Here is a 26,963-nt window from a genome sequence, read left to right on the forward strand (position 1 = left end):
AGGTTCTGACAGGGCCGACTCCAGTGCTTTGCTCTCTCCCGAGGGCACAGATGCCCGTGAAGATGTTCACAATGGGAGTGAGAGATTCAAATAATAAAATGTGACATTTACTGAGCATATATTAATAGTACCTGCTGGGAATGGTGCAGCAACTCCCCAGAGAACTGAAGAGGTAGGACTATTTTCTCCATTGTCAGCAGAAGGAACTGAGGTTCAGAGAGGTAAAGGGCTTTTGCAAGGTTACCCAGCTAGTCGCTATGGCGTTAACTCAGGAAGTCGTGAGCCAGGACACTGGGACACTGCACTGTCTTTCTGGGAGGGCCACGTTGAGCAGAAACACGGTTTTCTACCCTGTCACTAGACTCCCTGGCAGTTACCACTCTAGGTCTTGTTTCTGTAGCTTACTCTTCTGAACAATTGGCTTAAAATTGGAAAATGTATCTGCCACACTGCTCTAAATGAATAGAAATTAGTGAGTCACCATACCCAGCACCCCTAGAAAAAGGAAGTATCACCAGGTGTCCTTGTTCTGGGGATAAACATCTTCAGTGATTTTATGTTTTGTCAAATGATTAATTTAAAATGCAACCCACGTTAGCCCGGCGAATGAGGCTAAAGGATTGCATTCTGCCACTCCCTCTGACCAAATGCACCTGGTAGGGAGGTGTCCTGCTTACCACAGATATTAATAAACATGAACAGCAGGCTGCAAAGAAAATCTGAATGTCCTCTGATAATGTAGGACATCAGCTAATTTTAATGTAAGTGGCAAATGTTACTCAGGATCACGGAGTTTATACAAAGTATAAGCAGAATGAATTTCTGTAGCATCTGATGTAAGGGGACAGCTTCACCTTCTGATCCTATAAACATTGTTTGAATAGGAACTAGATGACGCCTTCTCATGAGCTGCTAGACGAATTTACACATTAAGCACGTGAACAGGGCTTCATTGACACTCACGTGGACAGCTACTGTCACTCTCTATGCCAAATAAAAAATGGGTGGGACTGTTAAGCAGAAAACCATGAGAACTAGTGAGATGATGCATGTATAGGCATAAATACTATAAAAATTCATGATCCAATCAAATTGATGGGCATGTCTAGTATCTAAGCGATTTTCAGCATCAAGAAGAGTGAGTTTCTGGTGATCGTGTGCAGGGATCTCGTGGTTTCCCGTGGACGCGGCTGTCCACATTGTTCCCCGACAGGCTGCATGTGCTTTCTAGTGTCTGCTCAGAACTGGCTGTCTTTAGTTGAAACCCTAATCTTGTCTAAGCCAGTTTCATGGGCTTAATATTATAGGTGCACAAGGTTAGAAGTCCACTTCATAAGCCGTGTCCCTATTCTTATAACTGGCCCTGATTTTTATCTCAGTTCTCCCCCTTTGGTATCTCATGTGTACTTCCAGGAGGGTTTACATCTTTCTCCCTTCCCCCACAGGGCACAGTACCGGCTGTACGCTCCTTTTCCCTTCCCCTCAGCAAGAGTGATTTTTTTCAAAGACATAATGAACCCGAACCAGGTCATTCAGAGCCAGTGAGACTCACTCCAGAGGCTTTGTTGTTTGAGCAGTAGAGGAAGCCAGTGCTCTGATGTCCGTTGGTGTAACACTGTGGGGGTGTGGATCTGGAGCTGCAGCGGCCACATGGCAAACACGAGGATGTGAGCGTGGCTATACACAGAGCCCTCCTCAGCAGACAGAGCCCAGAGAGGAAAGGAGGAAAGGGAGGAAAGGAGGAGAGGAAATAACGCAGGCGATTTAAACGGAGCCCAAATATTCCCTGTTTCCTAAGGCAATGTGGGCCAATTTTTTTTTCACGTATCAACTCAAAGCATACTAATGGTACACACCACACACCATGTAAAACTTTAATTTTAAAAACAGGTTGCTTTTGTCATAGACACAATCCTTACGAAGTCTAATATTATTTTACTTCCAGTTAGCACATGCTTATCTGAATTATTTAAAAATTTTTCACCGAAATGTTAATGAATTATGAATGGTGACTTCTGTGTTTAGAACAACTTAAAAATACAGTTCGTGTTAAATATGTATGACATCAATTGTATCAATGTCTCACATTCATTTCATAGGTCTGGGGAATGCGTAATCTTGCCAGCTTCTCAAATTGCCTTTTGGATACCACTATCTTTTTTCACTTCTCTTAAGTCTCAAAAGAATGGTAAAAGAAAGCCTTAAAATTCATGCATTTGTCAAGGAAACACAGTCCATGACATATGGAAGATCAAACTGATTCCATCAATGTTGAAGTTTGAAGTGGTAGTAAAACAGATATAAGGAAAAGGACTTGAATATTCCCACTTTTCTGGCACTCACTCCTATGTATTATAAAATTTCAAATGACTGGTGATGCCTCTAGAAATCTATCTCTATTCTTTGGAGTTGGCATCTCCAAGTGTACTGGATTCTTCTTTCTTCTGGTGTACAAATAGTTCCTTCAAAAACTGAGTTAATACTAAGTCACCCAGAAATTGACCATGCATGATTTAGTGAAAGTAGCTATTGTGTATCTCTTAATTTACGAGTTTCTCAAAGAGCCATTTGGCTCTAAAGATGTAATATTACATTATAGACCCTTAAACCATTGGTAAATGCTTCCTGGAATTTTTTTTTTCATTTTCATCTGGACCTTGGAGATTGCCTATTTAATTAGTAGCTACTTCCTGCAAGAAATGCAAGTAAGCAAACCAAGGGTTTGATAATGTGAAAGGAACATTAGCAAGTGTACTCAGCCTCAAGATGAACTTCCATCATGTGGTTCTAATGTCATTAACAAGATATTTTTCTGAAACCATCGACAGCTTCCATGTCACCATGTCACGAGTTTTTGTCATTAGCAGCTAAGAACAACACTCCCTTAGGCCAGAGAAAATAGTCAACTTTACAAGTGACCCTTGCAAATATTTTTTCCTAGTCTGTTTGCCTTTTAACTTTGTTTACAGAGTTTTAGGTAATTCACAATAAACTTTTGATTTCAATATCACAATAAAGACATATTAGGGGTAAAAATAACTACATTCTTTCTAACTTGCTTGGTTTGGGGACAAATGACCCAAGGGCCTTGAGAGAGAGGCTTTACCACTCTGCACAGCCCAGCGCAACCCTGGCCTCACTGGGATTACAGGTACCAGTGATCAGGTTTTTCAACAGCTTTTGGATAAAAAAAAACTCAAGCACATACAAGTTTGCATTAAAGATAGTAAGAAACAAACATTCTTAATCATTTGGCCAATCGGGGTTCTAATTCATGATTCTTTTCTTAATATTTGTACATTCTGATTAATCAACTTGCACACTTAAAATCTTATCTGTATCCACAATTATTCTAATTAGCAATAAATCTACGATGTCTCCAGGTCCAGCGGGTAGTTGTCCACCTCCCTCTTGTGGTCTTTCCTTCCTTTTCCCATGGAGAATGCACTGAAGGACCGTGCCATGCATTCTCTTCGTTCACAGTGTTGTGGAAGCACTAGGTCCTTTTTGTTTATGAGCAGACTTTTCTAACAATTATTAATAGCAGCAAAGTAGCTGTTGTTGTTTGGAGAAAAAAGGGTTAGTGACCTGTTTTTCACAAAGCTAATGAATCTATTCTATTCATATTGCTCCCTAGTTTTTGTTTCTTTTTTTTTATATATAACAATTGAAGGTTGTTTATTTCCCCCTAAGTATTAAAAATTCTTTTAAGGTTCAGTGAAGCTTCAAGCTTTCTCATGTATCTGTTTGTTTTGAAATGATTATTCTAAGACATAGAAATGATTTGTTTCCTTGCAAGCCCCTCAGGCAAAAAGACTTTTTAATGAAAACATATACAGTTTGAGGCTATAGGATGACCTGAAGACCAGGTCTGTAATCTCAATGAGTATGCTCCTTTAAGGGCTTGTTTTTCAGTGTTCTTTAGTGGAGAAGCAGTGACCTCATTAATACTTCTGCTTCCTTACCCTAACTTGTTCCTCTCAACAAAACTAACCAAAAATCATCCTATCACAGGTCATCAGCTGGTAAGTGCATCTCAGGTCTTCAGCTGAAGAGCTGCTACTGCCACTAAGGACGTGAATTCCTGAGCGTGGCAGCAAGGGTTCCCCCATAGATGGGTGGTGGTGTATTTAATCAGCTTAGAATTTTCTCTCTTTCCTGTGGCGACGCGGAGCTCTGGAGCCAGCACACACACAGAAACAAAGGAGAGGTCTTCTTGGTAATTACAGAGAATGAGAAAGAGAAAACGCTGATTATAATGTGCCTGCATTTGAAAAATGATTCCAGAATAAACAACACTTCTAAGATGACATTAAGATGTAAGGTCCCTTCCCTAGGGACCTCTCTTGGTCACAATACAATTGAATTCTCAGCTTCCACATTAATTGCTGTAAGCACGATTCTGAAGCAGACAAATGTATTGGCTAAAAGAGACTTTCTGGGGATGTATAGTATGTAGAAGTTTGTATCAAAATACATGATCTTAAAAAATGAAAAATCATTTTTTTCCCTCTACCTGAAGGGAACAAACACTCCATGGGTTGGGATGCAGATGGGTGGAGATGGGGTGATTTGAGTGAAAATTTGCCATGAGGAAAAAAAGTAGCTTCAGCATTCACTATGGGCAGAGTGCCTTGTTTATCGATGGGGAAAGGGGAATTAACAAGGAATACTGTTATTAAAGAGATGGCAATATATTGGGAAATTCTTCAATTGTACACAAACATGTATACAAACATGAAGATAAAATCACTTTTTGAAGCACAACACTCATGAAGCAACATGGGACAGACAATCTGAGGAGAGAGCGCAGGCCGAGCTGGGGCTGTCTGCGGAGAAGTCAGTATCAAGGCGTACGGGGCGCTCCCACTTTTTGGAAGTTCACTTTACACCACTTTACTTTTACAAAGACCTACGCTAGTACCTGTTTTCCCTAACCAAAAGAAATTCAAAGAGAATTTTCATTTTTAGGCGAAAAATGAAAATAGTGTTCAGTGTTTGTTTGGCAGTGAGTGATTACGGCGGCAACGCTGTAATAACTGAGCTGTCTATGCGCATCTGTGCTCTATCTCGATTTACTGCACATATCTGTCGGCAAGATGTGCTTAATAGTTTTTGCTTCTTTGCTTTATGCCATTTCAGCTTACGAAGGGTGTCATAGGTTCCTACTTTTGGACAGCGGGAGAAACCTGTATTTGGAAACCTGCAGCTTGGTTGGTAAGAACACAGGCCCAGGCAAACCTGGATCTAAGTCCCAAATCTGCTTCCTGATCCCTGACTGCGCTTCTCAGTTTTCTTTTCTGTAAAATGGGTAAATAATCCCACCTATTACCTCATATCACTCTCATGGGGATGAAAGAGTTGGCGTGGGTATGAAGGAGCTAGCATTCTGCCTGTCATGCAGCGGGCCCTCACTACGTACCTTCCCCTTTTTTGGCTCTGCTCCAGCCCTTCTCAGAACCCACGGTGGCAGGATACCAATGGCTTCAAGCCCTTTGGAAAGTACAATTGTCTAATTCCATATGTTGGCCAAAGAGGACAGGAAATGTTCACTGAGTTATGGGTCAATGCCAGTATTGAAGTTCAATTAGATTTGCCTCTTTCTAAGGTAAAGGGACCAGATTATGTGTCCATATTTTAGCTGAATTTATGTGCCCTTCAACCAGCTAAAATATTTTTCAAATTGAATTCGCAACCCAAATAGGCAAGGCAGTCCTATCTGAGAGAAGCGTTGTGGCTTGTCAGCCATCGTGTCTACTTTCTGCCAGACCTTCTCCAGCCGATGTACGTCTCATCAGTAGTGACAGCTCAAAAGCCACACTGCTGTTTACCTCAGTCCCATGCCTAAACGACACCATCTCTCAGGACACATCGACATGACTCAGTCTTCTAAGAGCTATACACCTGAAGTTGGCTTTTTGAAAGGTTTTAGATATTACAGTTCTCTTCTCGGGATTTACCAGTGTGTAACTAAAGAAAACCAAGTACTGCAGGACAAAATCGAGTTGCCTTAATTCCCAAGCACAATATTAAGTTGACTTATCTTTGGAGACTTTGGTCTGACTTTTTTTCACTTTTCCTGTATTAAGAGAAGAAAACAGAATCCACTTCTATCTAAAAGATCTTTCACCCTCAGTCTTATTTGGGTAGTAGTAGTAGAATTATGAAACCCAACCCTTCACTTCAACTGTCTTATTTTAAGGGAATTGATGAACTGGGGCTTTAGGCTGGCCCAGCTCATCAGCATATTAGTACACTCTCCTGTTCCCTTTGAATTCAGCGCTGAGGGAAAGGGGAGAGTAGAACAGCAGGTGGTTTAATCAAAATCTCCCTGAAACTCTAAACTCCTCATTTTTAAGGTTAGGAGGCAATGTGCCAAAGGTCATGTGGGGTTAAAGGGCAGGAATGAAAAGGATTAGAGGAAGTGAGTGCCCCTGCAGTTAGAAATCAAGGAGTTACTAGAGAAAGCAAGAAATTGGCTGGATAGATCACATTTTTGTTATTTAACATAAAAATGTTATCCTCTCAAAAGCAGCCTTCCTTTAGTTTTTTGCATTATCCTGTGGGTGGGGAGTTTTTAACCAAACTAGTTACAAATTTCTTCTTTCTCATTTCCCTCATCCTTGTCTCTCTAGGCCCCACCTTAGTGAACCACATAAGGATTTTGTTAGTCAAGCATCATTTTTTCCTCATGCATTTTCCCTGCAATTCTAAACAAAAAGACACACACACACACACACACAGACACCACATGGACAGAAACCACACAATAAGAATCTCGTTCATTTTTCAGTCTGTAAATCTGTATGGATAATGGCTGTTTATTTTTCAATGAATCTGTCTATCCTTCTATCTATCCTCTATTCAATTTGGAACGTGTGGAGAAATACATGCATCGGAGGCACCTGCAATTCTGGTTTTTGTGAAACTGGTGTTTTAAGTAAACCGAACCCCAGTGACTGCTTAGCCCCTGAGCTGCCACCAGCCATCACCAGTCTCCGGGCATCTGGAATAAAGTCTTTCGCCCTCTCTGCAAAGTCCTTTGTCTTTCTGACCTCCAGTGCTTTCCTCGTGCTCTGCTGGTCATTCCCCTTGTCTTTTCATTTGCCCCCAATGACATGGCTATTGTGAGGTTTTTGTATTATTTTGGTTTCTACTACAAGGCCTTCTATGGAACAATCTGCTAGCTAGAGGTTTCATTCCCTGTTATTTTCTCTTTATGTCTTTTCTGTGTGTAGCCAATTTACAGATTGAGAATATGGCTGTAAACTGTTAAAATAAAGCTCTGAATACAAGCTACTTTCGCATTCGAAGTGTCTGTCTTGAAGAGTGCTTACACACTCTGGCCGCCTGCGAGGGCATCCTGGGAAAAGCAGAGAGCTGCCAGTGAACCAGAGGGGAGTTCTCGCAAACATCGAGTCACCAGCTGAAGCCAAACAAAACTTTTCACACTGACATTTTATCAGTTGTATCTCTAGAGTGCTAAAAGTACTTTTAGATTAGTTCTACCTTTCAGACACTTACAAGAAACTTTTTTTCTTTTTTGCTATCTTTCTCATGCAGCAAATCCTATAACTTGAGTGGAACTCAAGAAGTCTCTGTAAGCTTCGGGAAATAAGCATTTTGAAATAGACGCATTTTTTTAAAGGTCAATCATTTTAACAGACTGACTAATAAATTAAAATTTAAGAAAAGATAGGTTGATCTTTGGGAACAAAAGTCCATAAGTTTAAATTCTCCTTTGCACTAAAACACAGCCAAGAGCCTTGGGGGGGAGTCCTTTATGTCTGGAAGAGTGTTGAATGAGAGCTCTCTGCATAGGATGTCATTTGCATTTCTAACATGGCCTCATGAGGAAAGGAATTCCATTGTACTCAAAACACCTGGTTGGGGAGAAGGCTACAGGGAGACACTTCCGGACACATCCTAAGCATCCCTAAACTGGTAAGGTTGGGCAGGAAAGCCTGGTGTTTGGTTATGTGGCGATTTGTACTTACAAACCCTACAGTTCTCTGGGCAGGATCTGGAAAATTTTCAGTATTAGTTTCTAATCATTTTTCTGACATGTATTCTAGCCAACAATGTAGTTGGAGTTATCATCCACTGAAGAGCTTTAAGAAACATGTACCAAGTGCTAAAGATTGTTCATTACCCCCTTTAAGGATGCATGGTCTTCGGCAGTTAATTCGATAGGGAGCTTGGTACAGCCCAGCTCACACGGGCCAGCCTTGTGGTCATCTGAGAATGTAAGGTCCCTGAGAACAGAGCCTGCAGGAAACATTGGACATTATAGCCTCAGTAATGTCACTGATCTCTGAACATGATCCTGCACGTGTAAGGCATATATTGATATCTGTTAAGTGAATGAATGATTGACAATTGCCACTTCAGGTGAAGCCCACCAAATCCACTTCATGTAGTATCGGCTGCCTGGGAAGCTTATTGCAGTTTACAATATTATCACTATTTATAGTAAAGTACTAGCAAGATCCTAACTTATTAAAAATCCCCTACTGAACTTTTTTTCCCATTTAAATATTTATTTCTCCCCACCTATTGGGTAGAGAAGTGCAAGGAAGAAGTTCTCTGGTTTACTGATTTTTTGAATTGAGTCACTGAAATTGTTAAAGATTTTGCTTACCTTGCTTCAGTCATCAATTCAAATGGAGACTACAGCAAAAAATCAAGACAGGGCTGAGACTTGAAAGGTAGCAATAGACCAATTAGGAAAGATCTCCAAGAGTAAAGATGTGTAACAGACCAAGGCTAGGATCATCCACACCCTCGTATTCTCAATTCCTATGCACAGATGCGAAAGTCGGACAGTGAAGAAGGCTGATGGGAAAATTGGTTCATGTGAAATATGGTATTGGAGGAGAGCTCCATGGATACCCTGAATAGCCAGAAAGACAAACAGGTGGGTCCTCGAACAAACTGAGCCTGAAACATCTCTGGAGGCAAAAATGACAAAACTGAAGCTGTCCTACTTCCCGCACGTCATGAGAAGGCTGGGTTCTTTGGAAAAAAGACAATAAAGCTGGAAAAAATAGAAGACAGCCAGAACAGAGACGACCAAATGTGGGAGGGATCGACTCCAATGAAAAAGCCATAGGTGTGAGTCTACAGGAGCTGAGCAGGGCTTTTGAGGACAGGACACGGCGGACGTCATTCCAGGATTGGAGCCCACTCAGTGGCACTTAACACACATACCTGGTGTCCTGCCTGTCCTTGCTCACCACGGGCAGAGAGACAACTCATAAGCGCGAAAAGGAGAATTACTCCAGGGAAATTCTACCTGGCCATCTTTCTCGATTTCAGTCCACAGAAACTAGGATTCATTGCCACTACAAAATTGAACTGACAACAGATTAACAGGTAAGTGACTTAGTGCCACTGAGCACTTTCTGAGTCTCTGTGGGGTCAGGCTGGTACCACACCTGACCAAGGTGTCATTCCTGACTTCCAGGAATTTTTTTTTTCAAATATTCTTATGGCATCAAGAATAGAACGTGGCCTAACTATGAAAATACAAAAAGTTGATCATCTTCTCTGAGCTGTCACCAAGATAAATATTATGAATTATTTTTGCAGGCCTAAAGTCTGTATAGGTATCATCATCAAAATAAATTCACATCGGAATGATCTTCTGTCACAGTAAGGAAGAGGCGCAAAGCCATAAAAAGGAGTAATAAAGCTACCACTATACATATGAAGCACTATCCATTGTCCTTCAGAGATTTCAGATCTTTTTTCCCGGGAAGATATTTGGTTTATTATTGCCACAAAGCATGGCTGGCCCATCTATATATTTCAATTGGATTTCTTCTTCTGTGCCATTGTTTGACACTTTTCTAAGGACTTTTCTAGTTTATTTCACTACAAAACAAGAAGCAGCAAGTTATTGGGCATCTTGATATAGTTGCTGGTGGGGAAAGGGGAAAGAATCTCATTTTGGCAAAATGTTCCTTTACACAAAATGTAATGCTTTATCCAGGTTTGTGTGTAACTATCTTTGAATAATATAATTCTAAAAAATCAAATGCAATTTTGGGTTATCCACTGAATCCGTGTTATACTGAAATCTTTCTTAGAGCCTGCCTTCCTTCCTTTCCCTCTTCACCCTTCCCCTCCTCTCTCTAGTTTCCTCCTTAAATCTGTGTGCTTATTTCTTGTCTTATAAAAAAATTAGCCCATGTTACAGATTCCATAGCCTACTATTTCCATAGTTATAGGCTTTCCCTGATATTCCTCCTCATTTCTAAGTGATTTTAGCTCTTGCCTCAGTTTCACTCCCTCCAGTATTAAACCTGTCTGGATTTTTGGAGATTTCAAGTTCATGGATTTGAGCTCACCAGCACCAAAGCCTCTTCCTTTCTGGACCCTGGATCACCTTTCCTCTAATCTCTAGGCCGATCTGGCCCATCCCCAGCCCTTAGCAGTACTGGCAGATACCACCCTTCTTGTCATCTCAATTTCAGGCATCCTGCCCTCTGATGCTACTCTCAGTCTTTCCATGTGCCAACCCCAACAATTTTTTGACACAGCAGGGCTCTTGGCGCCTTTGATCCTACCGCTCCTTTACTGGCCCTTATTCCCTTAATGTCCTCACTCCCCTCTTTATCAGATCAAATCCCACAGTTAGTCATTATAATTAGTCCTTTGTGAATACTCCCAATTCCCTTCCTCCTCCATCACTTTGGCATCGTTGCTTGGCACACCACAGCCCTAGTTAAACCCAACTCCCTGCTTACTCTGCAGCTGCACCTGTGCTACTGAACATCCTCAAAACAAACACATCACCCTGAACGTCTCATGTCCTACTCAGTGCCATGAAACTCAAGGAGGCCCTAAGTGCTTCCAGGAACCGCAGTTTACTCCCCTCGTCCTGTTACTCCTCCATTCTCTTTGTCTTATGTCCATTTCACACCACCTCCTCCCTCCTTATGCCCACAGCACTCCTCCCTGACCTTCGTCCTTGGCAGATAACCTCAGTTCATACTTCACAGAAGAAATAAAAGCAATTGGAGAATTTTCATAGGCTCACCCCCAATTCCTCAGGCTGCTCATCTACTAGCATCTGCTCCCCTATATTCTGCCTTCTCATTTTTTAAGTATGTAAAGTAACCACATTCTGCCTGAAGCCAATTCTTCCACGTGTGTACTAGGTCCTATTTCTTCTCCCCTATTTGAGAAATCATACTGCAGCAATGCTCCCATCTTTTGCTCAGATCATTTTCCTCCAAAAATTACATCAGCATATAAACACGCTGTTATTTCTCCCACCTTTCAAAAACATTCTTGACCTAGCTTCTTTCATCGGCTGCTGCCCCATTTCTCTGCTCCCCATGTGGCAAACTCCTTGAGTAGCCATCGTACTTCTGTCTCACTTTCTCTTCTCCTATTCTCTCTTATGACCGTTACAATCAGGCTTTCTCTCCCTCTACTCCACCAAAGTTGTTCTCACACATGTCAGCAATGACTACCAAGGAGACAGATCCAATGGTTAGTTCTCAATTCTCATCATACTAGACATAGTTGGTCACTCTCTCACCCTTGAAACCCTATCTTCATTTGACTTCTGGAAAGCCAGGAACTCCCCCAGCCCTTAGTCTTGCCCCTATTTAACTGGGCTGCTTCTCAGTGTCTTCTGCTGCTGATCCCTCATTGACTTCTTAATGTTGGAGTACCCCAGAGGCTAGTCTTTACTACTTTCCTCTGATTATGCTCCATCTTTGTTGATACCATGCTAATTAATGACTTCCAGATGCAAACCTCTATTCCCAAATCTATACTCATCAATCCAACTGCCTACTCAATGTTATCTCCACTTGGAGGTCTAGACTCCTCAAACTTGACTTCCAAAACTGAACACCTCATCTTCTTCCCCAAAACTCTTCCAACTACAGCCTTACCTATTTGAGTTGATGGAAACACTATCCTTTCAGTTGCTTGGACCAAATCTTTGACACATCCTTGATTCTTTTCTTTTTGTTTCTTTTCTTCCCCCACACACCCCATTCAATCAATTAGGCAGTGCAGTGGTCTCTATCTTCAAAAATAGCCAGCATTGGACTGCTTCTTGCTGCTCCACTGCCATCCCCAAATCCGAAGCACTCTTATCCCAGTAGTCTTGTAATGAATCTTATCTTTTTATCTTTGTCCATCTATAGTCTACTCTCAACATGACAGATAAAGAGAGCCTTTGAAAATATAAGTCAAAACGCACAATTTCTTTATACAAAATCACATAATGCCTACACTTTCATCTAGGGAAATAGCCAAAATCCTTCGCATGGCCTACAGGTCATGTGCAAACTTGTTGTTACTTGTTTGACCTTATTTTCTACCATGCCTCTGGTTGTTTGCTCCATTTCTGTCTGTCACGCTGGTCTCACTGTGGTTCCTCTAATATGTAGGAATAATTCCACACTGGGGCCTTTGCCCAGGCTGTTCTCTCTGTCCGGAATGTTCTTCCTCAAGATATCTGGTTGCTACTTCCTCACAAGTTGGGATTTCTACACATTTTGCTCACTGATGTATTGTGAATACCTTAGAACAAGGCTTGGCACATCATGTGGTAGGTGCTGGGTGAATATTTAATGAATTAATGGACGCATGAAGTAAAGGAAGGGACAAAGGAAAAAGTGAATTAACCTGGTCTCTCAGAGCTATTGACTTGAAAACCCTCTTGTTGAGATTTCAAAAGAAATTCTTTCCCCTAAAGTTATGCCTGACACCAGACCCTCTATGATTGAGTCTGTCTGGTTTCCCAGTCAGAATAGGTTCCAAGCAGCTGAGAAATTCTCCCCCTTCACTATACTGAAACAAGGTGTTGTCATGCCTCTAGAAACAATTATACACACTCTGGGGACACTACAATAAGGGCTTTTTGAAAGACTGAACTAGGTAAGTGGCCTCATTTTAGGGTCTGATATAAAATCAAAACTCAGAGCAGGTTCATCTAAAGCTTGGCCAAGTTTCCTGCAAGCCTAGCTCACTCTGAACAAGAACCTAAGCTGATAGATCATTTCAAATGGAAACTATGCAAAATTCAGAGGCTTCATGTGGTTTCAACCCCAAACCAGGTGGAACCTGAGGCTTTGGCAAAGGTTCACTTTCAATTCCTAACTGGGGAATGTAAACCAAGGGGGTAAATGCTGGAGAAAAACAAAGTGAAATAAAACCTTTCGTTCTGAACAGTTCTGGGACCACAAACTAAAATAACTGCTCTTTAAACATCATCTCGCTCAGGCTTTAAACAAGTGCAATCGTTATTTTGAAAAAGTTCCCCGAAGAATGAACTTTTTGAGTTCATTAGTGTTCAGTTTTTTGTTACCCTGTATTACAATTTCAGAGGTCCTTCACTCTCACTTGGCGAGCAAATTATTATTTCCACCTGGTTGGTTGTGTAATCAAAGAACAAAGATGAAAGGTGACTTGCTGAAGGTAACTAGAAGAACGAACCAACCGATTTGCTATCCCACTTGCAGTTGAGCTCCTTCACCGAAAAACAAAAAACCCATTGCCTTTCATTGAAAGAAATTACAAATACACTCAAGAAGAAAAAAAAGGGAATTTTACAAATCCTGTGGATCAAATGAGATTAAGTTCTAAAAGACTGTGTTTTTGATAATCAAATACTGTGCGAACACTGAACTGACCTGTGGAGTAGGAATAACTTATCGGCGATGCGATTTTTCTGTGCGCGTGTGTGAGTGTGTGGGGGGAGGACTGGAATACTCCGAAAGTATTCCAATGATGAGAAATGTACCCATATGCAAAGATTTTAAGCACCATCAATTTTTAACAGACTTCCACATCAGATATTTCTTACATACAACTCCATGTACAGGTGTTGTATTAAGCTTTCTGAGAGGAATCTTTAACATGAAAATAGCAAGGCTTCTTTCCTGCTCTATTTGTGCAGTTCACAGCAGTCTGATCATAATTTTAATTTGTAAATCTACTTTTTGATCATAGAAAGAAAACTAGGTAGATTTTGAAAGACCAGCTCAATTCATCTTGCTACTTAAAGGAAAAGCCATCACAGTTCGTTGAAAAAGACTAAGGCTAAGTAAAACGAAAGTTTATAATCCCCGGAAATGTGTAGAGGCAGGAGTCCCTGAAGGGATATAACTGCATTTGTCAACTTCCTAGACTGAATGTTGAAAACAGGCAACACTACTTTCAATTCTAGAATAACTTGTCATTACTGTCCCATCAGTACCCGAAAACACGTGATCTCTGTTTCTGGATAGTGGCCTGTTACAGCTGTAAGGAATGTTAAGTAGCATTGATCTCTAGTTCATATGAATTCAATTGTGTAACAGATTTTTCTCTGTTGCTTAAAAAAGCACATTCTTAGATATTTACATCAATGTCTCAACTAAATACAGACACCCTAAATATTACGAATCAATTTACCAACAGTCATTCATTCTTTCATTCAACAACATTGATTATGGCTGCCACGTGCTAAACTTCATGTTAGGCATTGGAAACAGGGTTGAATGAGATCCTACTGCTGTCCTGAAAGGTCTCATGACTAGTGGGGAGAAAAAAAAAAAGAAAGAAACCAAGTTTGAATGCAAATGTGGTGGGACTCCATTCCCAGTCGAGATGGAGTAACTGGTATCACACTAGTCCTCTTGCCATAAACAGCCAGAAAACAAAATATAGGAAGCAACCATCTCAGACATGGGAAAACAGACTGTTCCTGGAGAGAAGATACAGAAGTGAGGTATGTCCCACAAGAGACACTTTCTAGAATATGATGCAGAGAGGGGACCCCAGGGAGAGCTGAAGATTTGGGGGTAGGTGAGGTAGAATTTGTGGGGTGGAGTATAAGAGGAGAGCACAACAAAGAGAAAGAACTCCAGAGGTCTGTATGGGATCCCCCGGAGTCCTTGGCTGAACACTAAGCTCCGGATGTGTGGGCTGAGACTCCACAATTACCAGGGGGCTGTAAAATGAACAACTTGCATTACACCTGGCTGGGAGATATTCAAGTTCTGAACAGAGAGTGTGCAAAGAATTCACTGAACCCACATCAGGGGCCATTTAGTGGAGACCTCAGAAAGATCAAGCTTTCAGAGTATAAGTCAAGTAGCCCTGGAGTGCTTCGTGCACATAAAATCACCACATTTCAGGCTTTTCTACCTCCTCCATCTTGGTGTTCCTCAGCCACGAATGGGTGCACCATTAGGCTTGTCGTTGTCCCTGTTGAATTTCCACGTCCAAAGGACTCTGGTCTTTCAGAGTGATCCCTTGTAACAAGCTACTGTTATGAAACATTGATGTATGACAGCAATTGTCAACCACTGTGCCACAAGAATTTTTAAAACATGCAGTACCTGACTATTTAGTCAGGGACATTAATCTCTTTTCCCTTAATTTTCAAATGAAACAGTGACAACAAGCCAGCTCAACAATTACCATCTGGAGCGAATGAATCAAAATAATACCTATTTTTTTGTCAGATCGGTGAAAAATATATTTTTTGGTGTGCAGCAGAATCTTAGTAATTAGTTTATGAGTGCCATGAGATGAAAAAAGTTGAAAACTGCTGATGTATGGCAGAGATCTGGGGGATTTTTCATATATTATCCCATGAGCTTCATGCCTTTCAGAACAGCTCCATATGTACCCAGTATCTTTCACTAAACTACAAGACAGATGCTGGGCCACAGGCTCCTGCTCAATATTTAATTCTGGCTTTGTTTGCACAGGAGCCTTCTAAATATTCAAATACTTAGCAAATAGAAGAAAAAAATGTATAAGTGATTTTTGCAATTTACCACTAGGGAACTGGCCTGAACCAAACATGGATGCCTCCCTTTGGCAAGTCACAAAGCTCAATATTTTTAAACCAGAAGTCACTGATTTTTTTTTAAATTAAACATAAGCATATATTGTGCACTGAACCTGCAAAGCACTGAGCTAAAAGCAAAAAGAAACAGACATGTAAATTTCTGTGTGGCACAAATGATATTTAAATAAATACGAACCATAATTAAAGTATAAAGTTCACAGGAGTTCGAAAGAAAAAATAATCAAATTTTGGCTGTGAGAGAATCAAGGAATATTCTACAAAGGTTATGCATGGCATTTTAGCTCTTGCTAGAAAGGGCATTCTGGGCCTATCTAAATTACAGAGCTCCATCCATGAAGCGTGGGCTGGAGGAAGCATGACCTGCCTGGAGTGCTGTGTAGGGGGCACGGGGACCCTCGCAGGGACAGGCTGGGAAGTTATGCAGCGCTCATTCGTGAGTGGAGAATGCTACGTGCTAAGTCAAGATGAGAGAAATGAGTGCTTCTCAGATACGCGCTATCCACGTGGCCCTGGGCTTGGCGTTTGCACACATCTTCTCTTTGGGGCCCTCACAACACCGGGAGCTAAATGCAGTTACCCACATTTTACCAAAGGGCAACCTGAGACTCCAAAGGCTGTGCAACTTGCCCAGTTCCACAGGGCAGTAAAATGGCAGAGTATCTCCATTGTCTCTTCACTGTAGTGCTCTCCCGTCGTACGGAGATGACCTGATAAGGGTTTGCACTTGAGTCTCTACCCCACAGGCAGCTACCGCACCATTGCTCATTCAGCGCCATGCTAACGATCACCTCTCATTTTCACTTGGGAGATGATAAGGGGAGGGGAGGGCGTGTACAGTACTTTTTTTACAAAGTACTTTTTGTACATTCTTCGATGTAGCAGGAACCTGCCAGCTCTTGGCACACCTACATACTGTGCAACAGAGACAGAGAAGGGGAAGCACCAAAGCCCAAGTTTATTACTTTAAGATTAGAATTCTGAGTTTTATATATAAAATGTTTTTGAAGAAGTATAAAATACAGGCAGAATTAGTGCTTTCCACTCTGTGAAAAGTCTCCAAAACACATAGGAAACCACTCTTTGTGAGACTTCTTCTACCCATCATTTTTTAATGGTGTTTTTTTCTCTCCTTTCAACAAGGGAATTGTAATAATGGTACAAATAGAAAAGTAAGGCACTTTGTAGTTGTCAACCAGGAGCTTTGAATTACATTATCATTTAAATAATAATAGCTGTCAAAAGTCATCAAATGCATATAATTCACAAATAAAGGATTAAAACAAGTTTTCATGGGGCGAACCCATCTCACGCTCCGTGGATCTCCACATCCAGCTCCGTGAAGCTGCCCTAAGGAGAGTCTGGATGAGAGAATGAATGTGTAGCCTGTCTGGGATCAGCACCTGGGCCCAATGAATCATCACAGCCCCTAGAAGGAGGATGTTTGTACTGGACTTTAGTGGTTACTAGTTTTTATTTGTTAATGTTAGCCAAGTCCTGGTTGAATGGTGGGAAACCTAAGGCTAACTAAATCTAACAGGAAATCAGCAATTAGAAAATTAAAGCTGGTTTTAAAAAAGTTTTCTCTATGTATTGCTGATAATATACTCTCCAAGTGCTTTCCTATTTATTATATCATCTGACTCAACAACTGTTACAAGTGTGCGAATGCACACCTTAAGTGTGTGGACATTGGGTATTGTTACTGCTATTATTTGGGAGATACATATGTCCTCTTCCTGGCCAGCACCAGCTTCCACAGGATGGGTGCCATGGCCCGTGACTGGTTTCTCTACAGTGCCTGGTATATTGACTGTGTGGGTGTGTGTATTTAAGTGTGTGGTACTATAAGCAGAACAAGATTATGAGATCTATCTACTTCAAGCATTTCTGGATTTTTAAAATGTCCATGAATAATAACGGTTAATAAGCATAAAGCACTCACTAAGTGCTAGGCAATGTTCAGAGCCCTTTGTACATATGGAATCACCTATTCCTCTAAACAAGGAAATGAAGTTGTTGTTATTACCGGCTCTCATTTTTCTGACAAGGATACTGAAGCACAAATAAATTAAATCACACAGTTAACACAGGCATGGCAGGGACTCAGACCCAGGCAGTCGGGCTCCCCAATCTGTGCTCCTAACCACTGCGCTGCACTTCTTTCATGTGCCATTATAAATCAGAAAAAGAGTTTTATATTTTAAGAAGACACAACTACCTTTGCTGGTAATAGCACTTGAACTTCCCCCAAAGGCTTCCTAAGGTAGGAAAGGCTCCTTTTACATCAACTCTAACAGCACAGACTACATTCTCAGACACCCACACAGACCCTGGTTCAGCCTACTGATTGCCAGGAAGATGAATGAACTTCCATGAGTCACAGAGAGAAAAACAATTAATGTTTTGATAGTCAGAATTATTGTTTGTCACATTTAGGCACGGGCTGTCACTGAAATAGTTATTCATATATATACACACACAAGTCGTACTATAAAAACTCTGCCTTATTATTTCCAAACCAGAGAGAAAGTTCTTTAAATGAAGATGGACTTCCAAGTGAGAAATGTAAATTAAATTCCTCTCCTTTCACCCAAAAGGGATGTTTCAGCACTTGCAAACTACTAAGCTGATACTGCAGCTGACGTTTGAAAGAAATCCCTCTATAAATCAATGCTTGAGGGTGGGAAAAGCAACCAGAAAATTGAAGATTTCCGTACGAGAAAGGCTGTCTTGTGATGGGCGCTGACAGTGAGCAGAGTGATGTTAATTTTTGTCTCTGGCCTCTCTGCCTGGGGAATGCAGATGATGACAATTTCTCAGTCCATGTTAGGGCACAACAGGAGACAATCAACAAGGTATTAAAAGCAACAGCACCCGTCTGTGGTGAATTAATCTTACATATCCTTTTTCTAATCATAAAAATTATTTGGAGTCAATCTCTGGCTGAATTCCAACATCTACAAGAGTATCACACAGCACATGCTAATGTTTGTTGACTTCTGTGTTTAATGCTTCAGCAAGTAAAGAAACTTAATTCTAAAGCTTTTCTTTAAAATGTACTGAATGCATAGTTATCATCTGAGCGATTCCATAGTCCTACCTTCTTTGCAAAACATTTTTGAATTTTTGCCAACCATCAAAAATACACATTGGGATTAGTTTACTGGCAGAGACATAAAACTAAAAAAATAATGAGGGAGAAATAAGGTGCTGGGAATAGCACAGTATGATGGGAACTAATGATTACCACGAATACCTTAGCCTTTTAATATTGCAACAAGAGCGATAGGTCACGTTTGAGTGCCTCCATACATCTACTCCCTCCAAACGGACTTTCACTTTCTTACGTTTACAACAGCCTGGTGAGGGAAGTGGGACAAGTATATTTTGATTTTGTAGAAAATTATGTAGTAAATAAAATGTCCAAAATTGTTTAAAATTGGAGCCAACTGTCAGTGCATTGTTCTTTGGACAGCAGAATGTTGTGACTGGCCGCCTTATGTTACCGTTATCACGAGGAGAGATACTCAGAAACACCTATAACCCTAGAGCATGGGCTCTGACTGCTCCGAATGGCTGCCAGGGAGGCTGCCAGGACTTCTCCTGTAGCCACCTGGTCTTGCTGACGCCACCAGTCTGGTTGGACAGACTCCTAGCAATATGTAGGATGGACTTAATCTGCGGAGGCATTCCTACTTTATGTAATAAATATGTACATTTTAATGCAGAAAATGTATCAAATTGCTGCGGGGGGGGGTAAACTGTAAAAGCACATAATATTTAAATTAATTTTATGGTGAATCCCATTGTAGGAAGCCATGCCCGATTTACTTGTTTTGCATATAATGGATTTGCTTAAAGTAACACCTGCCTTTTAGATGCTATCATCAACTGGCTATGGACAATGCACTTAAGAGTTCTTTCACCTACTAGAAAATAAACAGAAAAGAAAACCAGATACTGCCTTGAAAACCTGGGAATTCTGATGATGCTGACCATTTGTTTGAAAGCATTTTGGTTACCTTTTTGATGTCTAAATAACTATTCTATTTCAAAGGCCCTATAGCCTAATTACTTTTGATTTAAAAATAAGGGAGGCAGACATCACTGGAGTTCATGTTAGAATCTGCCTCCAAAAAGGCAACTTCAAAATGTGCCTCTTTGTATTTTGATAGCCACAATCCACCACTTTCTTCCCTTCGCCCTAGATTACTACCCAAACTTCCCTAATGATTTGAGAGCAAAATCATAAAACGAATATGAATTCCCACTGTAATCTAATTTTATTATTACATTTTGTATAGTCTACAAGAGAGAGAGGGACCTTGACCTTGAATACATATATACCTGAAGACTGGTGTTTTATCAAAATTGAACATTAAGTTTTGCAAATTCTCTAAACTGCAGATGCCATTGTAAAAGCCCACACTGTCCCAGGCCTACTATTAGAAAGGCTCACACAGCAAAAATATCCTAAGAAAATTAAAGCCTCCCTCAATGACCTACTTGTTTCAAGCCCTATTAATACAAAAACAACAGAATCTTAGTAACAGGATTTGAGTTTATTACATAACTATTCCAGGGATAACTTCTTAGGAACCCTAAACTTCATTTGTAATGGTGATGACCTCCTGTGCGTGGAGGGATGAGGATAAACTGGGACACCACTGAGAGAAGGAACCTAACATCGAATAGATCTGCCCACAGTGGCTCTGGGAGCTCTAGATCAGCACAGACCGAATGCCTCCTCTGCAAGCAGGATTAATCAGTCCTAAAAACGCCCTAACTTGGTACAAGGCAGTATTTTTTTTTTTCAGGAACTGCCAACTTTGTATTGGTAAATATATTCTGTCTTAACTTCGAAGTGCCATTCAAAACTATCCTACAAAAAAAAGCACCAATTAAAAATATCTGGCCTGATATTGTGTTGTGTGGTTGCATTCTGCTTCTTGAAATTCACTGTGTTGTAGGAATCCAGACACTTTTTCTATCTTAAACTGTTGTGTAGGGACCTTAAACAGATGTTGCGAGCCTAGTGTAGGCCATTGCAGCACTGGATAGAATGATTCTGCCCTTCATCTGCATCCTAAAAATGTCTTGGGGCTATCTTAATGTGAGCAGGGCCATTAGACCCTTCCTGAAAAGCATTACTACGATACAAAATAATCTCTTATAACACTCGCGGTTCTGGGCATAGAACAAGACCATTGTGCGTGACCTGATTTCATTTCAGCGACTGTCCCAGTAAGAATGACATCATCCCATTCTTTTTTCTTGATTTCCACTTGTGCCTGTCCCAGTCCTCTGGCACCCACCCTCATCATAATTGAACTGCTCATTCCCTCCCTCCCACTCCCCACCCTTCATCCCCAGGGAAATGGCTGTTTTCCTCTTAACTTCCTGCCTGCATGTATCATTATAGCAAGAGCAAAGGGTCTTCCTCTGGTTGGTTTGTTTTCTCACCATATTAGACAAAGCACCGTTCTACTGGCAGCCAAAGCATCCTGAGAGGGCCATCTGCTGGGACAGGTCTCAGTCAGATGAAAGTGGAGAGAGGACCAGCTAAAGATGTGCACGGTCTGCTGAGGACAATGCTGCTCATCCCCCTGGAGTTTGGTATTTTCTTTAAACACCAACTGGTCAGCTTTGTGGACGTATTGTCCAAGCAGACCCATTTAACTACGTCCACACATGTGGGCAGAGCTGTATGCTTGTGCACACGAACGCTTGCTTCGGCACTTGGGTTTGTAAGCAGACTCTCATGGGCAAGTATTTAGTTTCAAAGGGATGAAAGGAGGATGCAGGAGAAGACACTAGTTTAAAAACTGGCATTAAAAAAGCAACCAAATAGAATGGCTGTGTGAGGAAAGGTATTGATTGTGGAGTATTTTATGATGCCTTTTGCAGGAAAAAAAGCAAAATCAACTATTATGCCCCACATCAATGTTTGCATCCCACATCCATTGTGGACACAATGCATGAATTTAAAATATGAACTATGCAGACAATGCAGAAATTATGCAGTTTTGATATAAAATGAAAAAATCAGAGTAAAACTGTGCCTTCTCCAAGACTCCAATTATATAAAATATTAGGGGGTACCATATGAACTTGCTGCTTTTGTAGGTCAAAAATAGTCAAGTAGCGGCAATTTTCTATGATTCCACATAACATGTAATCATACAGGAAAGACATAAGCTTGGGTGAGGTGTGCGTGTTTTTTGGAACACTTAAATAATTACCTATTAGGTAGATAGTATATTGTTTTTACAGCAAATACACTATTTTAACATTAGGATTCTGTGTAATAAATTGCCCTCTTTAATGAGGAACGTTAATGAGAAATGATCACAAACAGTTTGCTTTTTAACACCCCAACTCAGCTCCTTATATTCTGCGCCAAGACTTTAATGCTCACTGGGTACCAAGATAAAGATAATTTTAGCCCTTTTTAGGGTCCACATTGGAAATCGAGTCCTTGACGAGATTTAGTTTAGTATTGTAGTCTGTGAACTATTTTTTAAAAAATCACTTAAATTGAAGTTAATATGAGTATAACTTAAGTAATGAAAGTAACATTAAAAAAATACCAGAGAGGCACAGCCAAGGAGGGCTTATGATAAAATTTTCCATTCCAAGTAGGCGTGAACAAGGCTAGGAAACATCTTAATTTCCTTACAAACAACATAGTCGCTGTTCTAAGTTATCCGTCTGTGCACACCAAACCGTGTCTGACAGGGCAGCGTTTGAGCCCAGAAGGCACAATAGCAGCCATTCAGATTTGGCAGGTGTATCTCAAGCCAAAAACTAGGCTCCGCAAAAATAGCAGTCTGTTCCACAGGTGTGAACATTTTTGACAAGAACCCTCAAAATCTCCCTCAAGCTGTGAAATTTAATTGTCCTTTTGGTGTCCTACTATATGTGAATACAACCGATGTCTGCTTGGAACAGGAGAGTGTCTTCTGGCAACTGAACAGCCAGGAGATGCTGGGGCAGCTTCTGAGATTTGCTTATAACGTCTCCTGGTTCTGTTTCTTGCATTATGTATTTTGGAGGTGAGGCCAAGTTCAATGAACTGCAGGTAAGCAGTTTTTAAAGCTGGAAAAATATTAAATGAAAGAACTTTATTACCCAGATGACACGAGCAGACAGGCAATCAGAAACGCACAGGGCAGCATTCTGAAACCCTGAGGGCCATTAAAGTGGTCCCTATTTTATCAACCTGACTGTCAGAGCACACGCAGAAAGGACTGATTCCGTTCTACAGAATTTCCCCGACGGGAGGACTGTAGGTCTATGAATACAGTGTGGTGGTGGGAAGTGACTCAGCTACCTATCTAATCCTTCTCAAATGATAGATGAGGAGGGGCAGAGATCTCGAACGTGGGCTGCTGGTTACGCTGAATTTTCCAGTCCAAGGACAGAAAAAGCAGACGGAAGCCTGCTCACACTGGAGGTCCACAGATTTTTAGGAAAAAAAGTGTCATGTATGTTAAATCTGAACAAGCAATTCTAACTTGACCCAATATTAAACACATTTCTGTTTTCTCATAATAAGAACATGCTGAGAAATGAAGAGGACATTGTGTGAAAGTGGTGAAATTACCCACTGAAGGAAGCAATGTGTGAAATGAAGGTTGCTGGCAAGATACTAAGCAACATGGCGTTCGAGGGAAGTGGCCTCTCCATACACCGGGGAAGCTAAGAGATGGCACTGAGACACCAGGTCTTCCCAGGTACCTCTCAGGAAGTATGGGAGAATTCCAGTACTAAGGGTTTTCCAGACTCTTCTACACTTAATTTTGAATGGCATGATCCTGAAGGCCAGCTTCTTTCTTTCCTACAGAAATAGTGATGTGTTGGACTAAAGGTTCACAATGAAAAGGTCTGGAAAACTGACTCCAGAAGATGAGGAAAGAGCTCTTAGGAAGTCACAGTTCTACTGTTTATTGAAATTATTCTTAAATAGGTATCGTTTTTAGTTTCTGTTTTGGAATTTTTTCCTCTCCTGTTTCGAGTTTTGAAGTAAGAAGCGCTAAACTTCAACATGTCTGCTCCCACTGTTGACTGAACTTGTGGATAACCAGCAGCCAATACATAACTGGTAATTCCCCGGAGCACCTGCAGACAAAGCCTTGAGAACTAGGGAGTAACTGCCAGCGACCGTGATTTTATGTTAAGGAACTAACTGCAGTCTCCCATACACTTCCAGCCATTTCCCATCTTTACTTGCCATTTGTAGTATGCAGACAAGAAAAATGTTTAATTCTGTAAGTATTGGAAAGAGAAGTTGGACAAATCCTCAAAAGGCAAACCTAAAATTCAGGCCAGATTTGTTGAAGACTTCATTTTGTTTTGTTGTGTGAGGTTCATTGACTTGTTAGTGATTAAGACTTTTTTCAAGCCAACCAGGACCAATACAAGGTTTACTTATTTTTAATTTATTTTTTATTATTATTTTTTTAATCCTCACCTGAGGACATTTTTTTGCCTTTAGAGAGAGGAAGGAAGAGAGGGAGAGAAAGAAGCACCTATTGGTTGCCTCTCACACGCACCAGACCAGGATTGCCCATTCCTGGACCAGAGATCAAACCCCAAACCAAGGCATGCACCCCTACCCTGGAATCAAACCACAACCTTTTGGCTACCAGATGGCCAGGGCAGATAGGGAGAGAAACAGGGACCGGGTGCCTCTCCTACATGCCCAACCAGGGACGAACCCTCAACCTAGGCATGTGGCCTGACCAGGAATTGAACCCCTGACCTTTCAATTTCCCAGACCATGCCCAACCAACTGAGCCACACCAGCCAGGGCCAATACAAGGTTTAAATGAAATCAAACAAAGGGCAAAGATTTTGAAGAGTTGCAACTGGAAATCAAGAGGAACTCAACAGTTTCCACTGCGTTAGTTTTGGTTGGGGGTGGGAGGGAACTACTTTCAATGTCATCATTTGAGAAAAGACTCATGGCGGTGTGAGCTCATGTGAATCAAGATCACTAGAATGTTTTTGCAACCAGGGCTGTATTGTTCAGATGGATCTCCATAACTCTTCTGGCCCCACGGCAGTCTTGGCACTAATAATTACATGGGCAAGGCAAGAAACTGTGAAGGCCAACTGCGAAGAAAACAGGGGACAGCTGTGAAGAAAACAGGGGACAGCTGTACAGTTTTGACTCTTCAGTCTGTGGATGACCGGGTATAACTGGCCTGCCATTCCCTGTCCCTCTAATTCCCTTGAGCTTCCTGAACAGCTCATGGCATGTTAATAGAGCTCTATATTCTTTAGATACCTATTTTTCAGATGGTTCTTTTGCCATTCCTGAACACTGATTTCATGAAATCAATCGCTCTACCACACTTAAGGCCCCTTTTAGCTCTCATCCAAGAAGGATGACGCCACAGGAGGGTGGGGGACTCCTGTTTCTTAAAAATTCCCCGTCCGTGAACCGTTCCACTCGCCAAGGCACACAGAGCGGTCAGAGTTAATTAGTGTTTTGGTGCAATTAATCGAGAGATAAATATTTGATACAAGTACCTTTGAAGGTTTTCAGCAATTACTCTGTCTTGGAAAACCTGCATATCATTGGCCAAATTCAGCTTCTTCAGGTGATGGTGGGTGGCCGTCAACACCTAGGATGGAGGAATGCAAACGAAGGTGCTGTCAGTGGTGTTTTATCAGTGATCTCCCTTATCTCTCAGCTGAAAAGGAGGACGTCATTAGGAATAATATTCTCCAAATTTCACCCAGACTGACTTTTTTACAATCACTCACCAGAGACTCTGAAGCTTTGTGGGTAATTTAGTCCTTTTGTAGAAGTTTCCATTTGACTCTCTCCTCAAGGGAAAGACTTTCCATTAGATTCATTTCATATTATTCTTTGACTGGATTTCATAAAACCAATAAAGAGGAGTTTCTTTTTAAAAGTTTACAAAGTGTTTCAGGTTTAAAAGTTGAATGACGTCTCATTTGAGGTTATGGGATCTATTTTAAAGGAAAACGTGCTGAATCAAAATCTTCTAAAGTTGCTGCAAGCTATCATTTGATAAATAGCAAAGTGAGCATTTACAAGTGGTTAGTTTGTTTCTGTTCTGCATTAATGGCAGTTGAAAAATTTAAGTGCCTGAAATCAACTTAGATATCTTGAATAAGAGGAAACACCTATTTTAATGTATTAAGTAAATGTACACCTTATATATGAATGTGGATATAATATATGAGATTGAAGAGAAAATATAAGATATATAACATATATCTTATAAGAGAAAATAGATATATAACATATCTCTTATAAGATACAAGAACAAGAAAATGACAAGCACTAACAACTCAAAATTTCCTTTACATATAAAAATATTTCTCTTGCCCATGTAAATGTTAAGGCATGCATTTGAACTTTCTTTTTACGTCTTCACCACTGAATACAACTGTATGTTGGTGTACAGAATACAGAGAAGGGAATCTCAGAGGTAATGGGTGGAGATTGTTTCTCTCAACACAACAGACCTGGAATCTCCTCTTGTTCTGAACTGGCCCTGGTGATTCAGGATAAAAGTGGGCAGTTCCAAGTCCTCCCCTCTGTTCTAGAAGCTTCCCTCTTATGGGGAGATTGCTGCAGCTGGGCCTCCTTGGTGCTGCCCTGTTGCTGCAGGACTGTTCCTCCCACAGTACCCTTATCTCATCTCTGCCCATTCCCAGCACGAGTTCGACGTCTCCACCCAATTACCCCGCCCTCCATCATCCGGCACTCCCAACCCGGGCGGCTCTCCCAACCCGGGAGGCTCTCTGATCAGCCCCTCCCTTCTGTCTCGGGAGTGGATGAGCTCCAGAACGTTTATATTCTCTATTTCCATGTCTGATAACATTACAGATTATTAGGAGCATCACATGAATGTCCACACTTTAAACATGTTTCAGGAGGACATATAAATGTTCATACTTATACTTATGCGTGGCACTTTGTGATGTCCTGAAGTAAAAGTATAGATTTGAGTGCGAGGCTGTAAGCATCTGGCTGTGGTCATGCTGGCACAGCCCAATGTTAAAATCACAACCTTTTGTGATCATTCTGGATCTTCTACAGGGAGCAGCAGGCCCTGGAATTAGATGCCTGAATTTCAGGCTACAGCAT

The 26,963-nt window shown here is 41.1% G+C and overlaps 1 protein-coding gene across 4 annotated transcripts in view; it reads right to left on the minus strand.

Moving 5' to 3' along the window:
- SULF1 (sulfatase 1) overlaps positions 1-26,963 on the minus strand; it is a 147,847-nt gene that overhangs the window by 90,266 nt on the left and 30,618 nt on the right. For 3 of the 4 annotated variants that reach the window (XM_045181539.3, XM_045181540.3, XM_053929760.2), the window contains one exon: positions 25,370-25,464. The exons of the other annotated variant lie outside the window; for it this stretch is intronic. The gene's annotated coding sequence lies outside the window, so the exon portion shown is untranslated. The remainder of the gene's footprint in view (positions 1-25,369; positions 25,465-26,963) is intronic. 4 annotated transcript variants of the gene reach the window in all.

Source organism: Desmodus rotundus, chromosome 8, assembly GCF_022682495.2.
Source record: "Desmodus rotundus isolate HL8 chromosome 8, HLdesRot8A.1, whole genome shotgun sequence".
Lineage (NCBI taxonomy): Eukaryota > Metazoa > Chordata > Mammalia > Chiroptera > Phyllostomidae > Desmodus > Desmodus rotundus.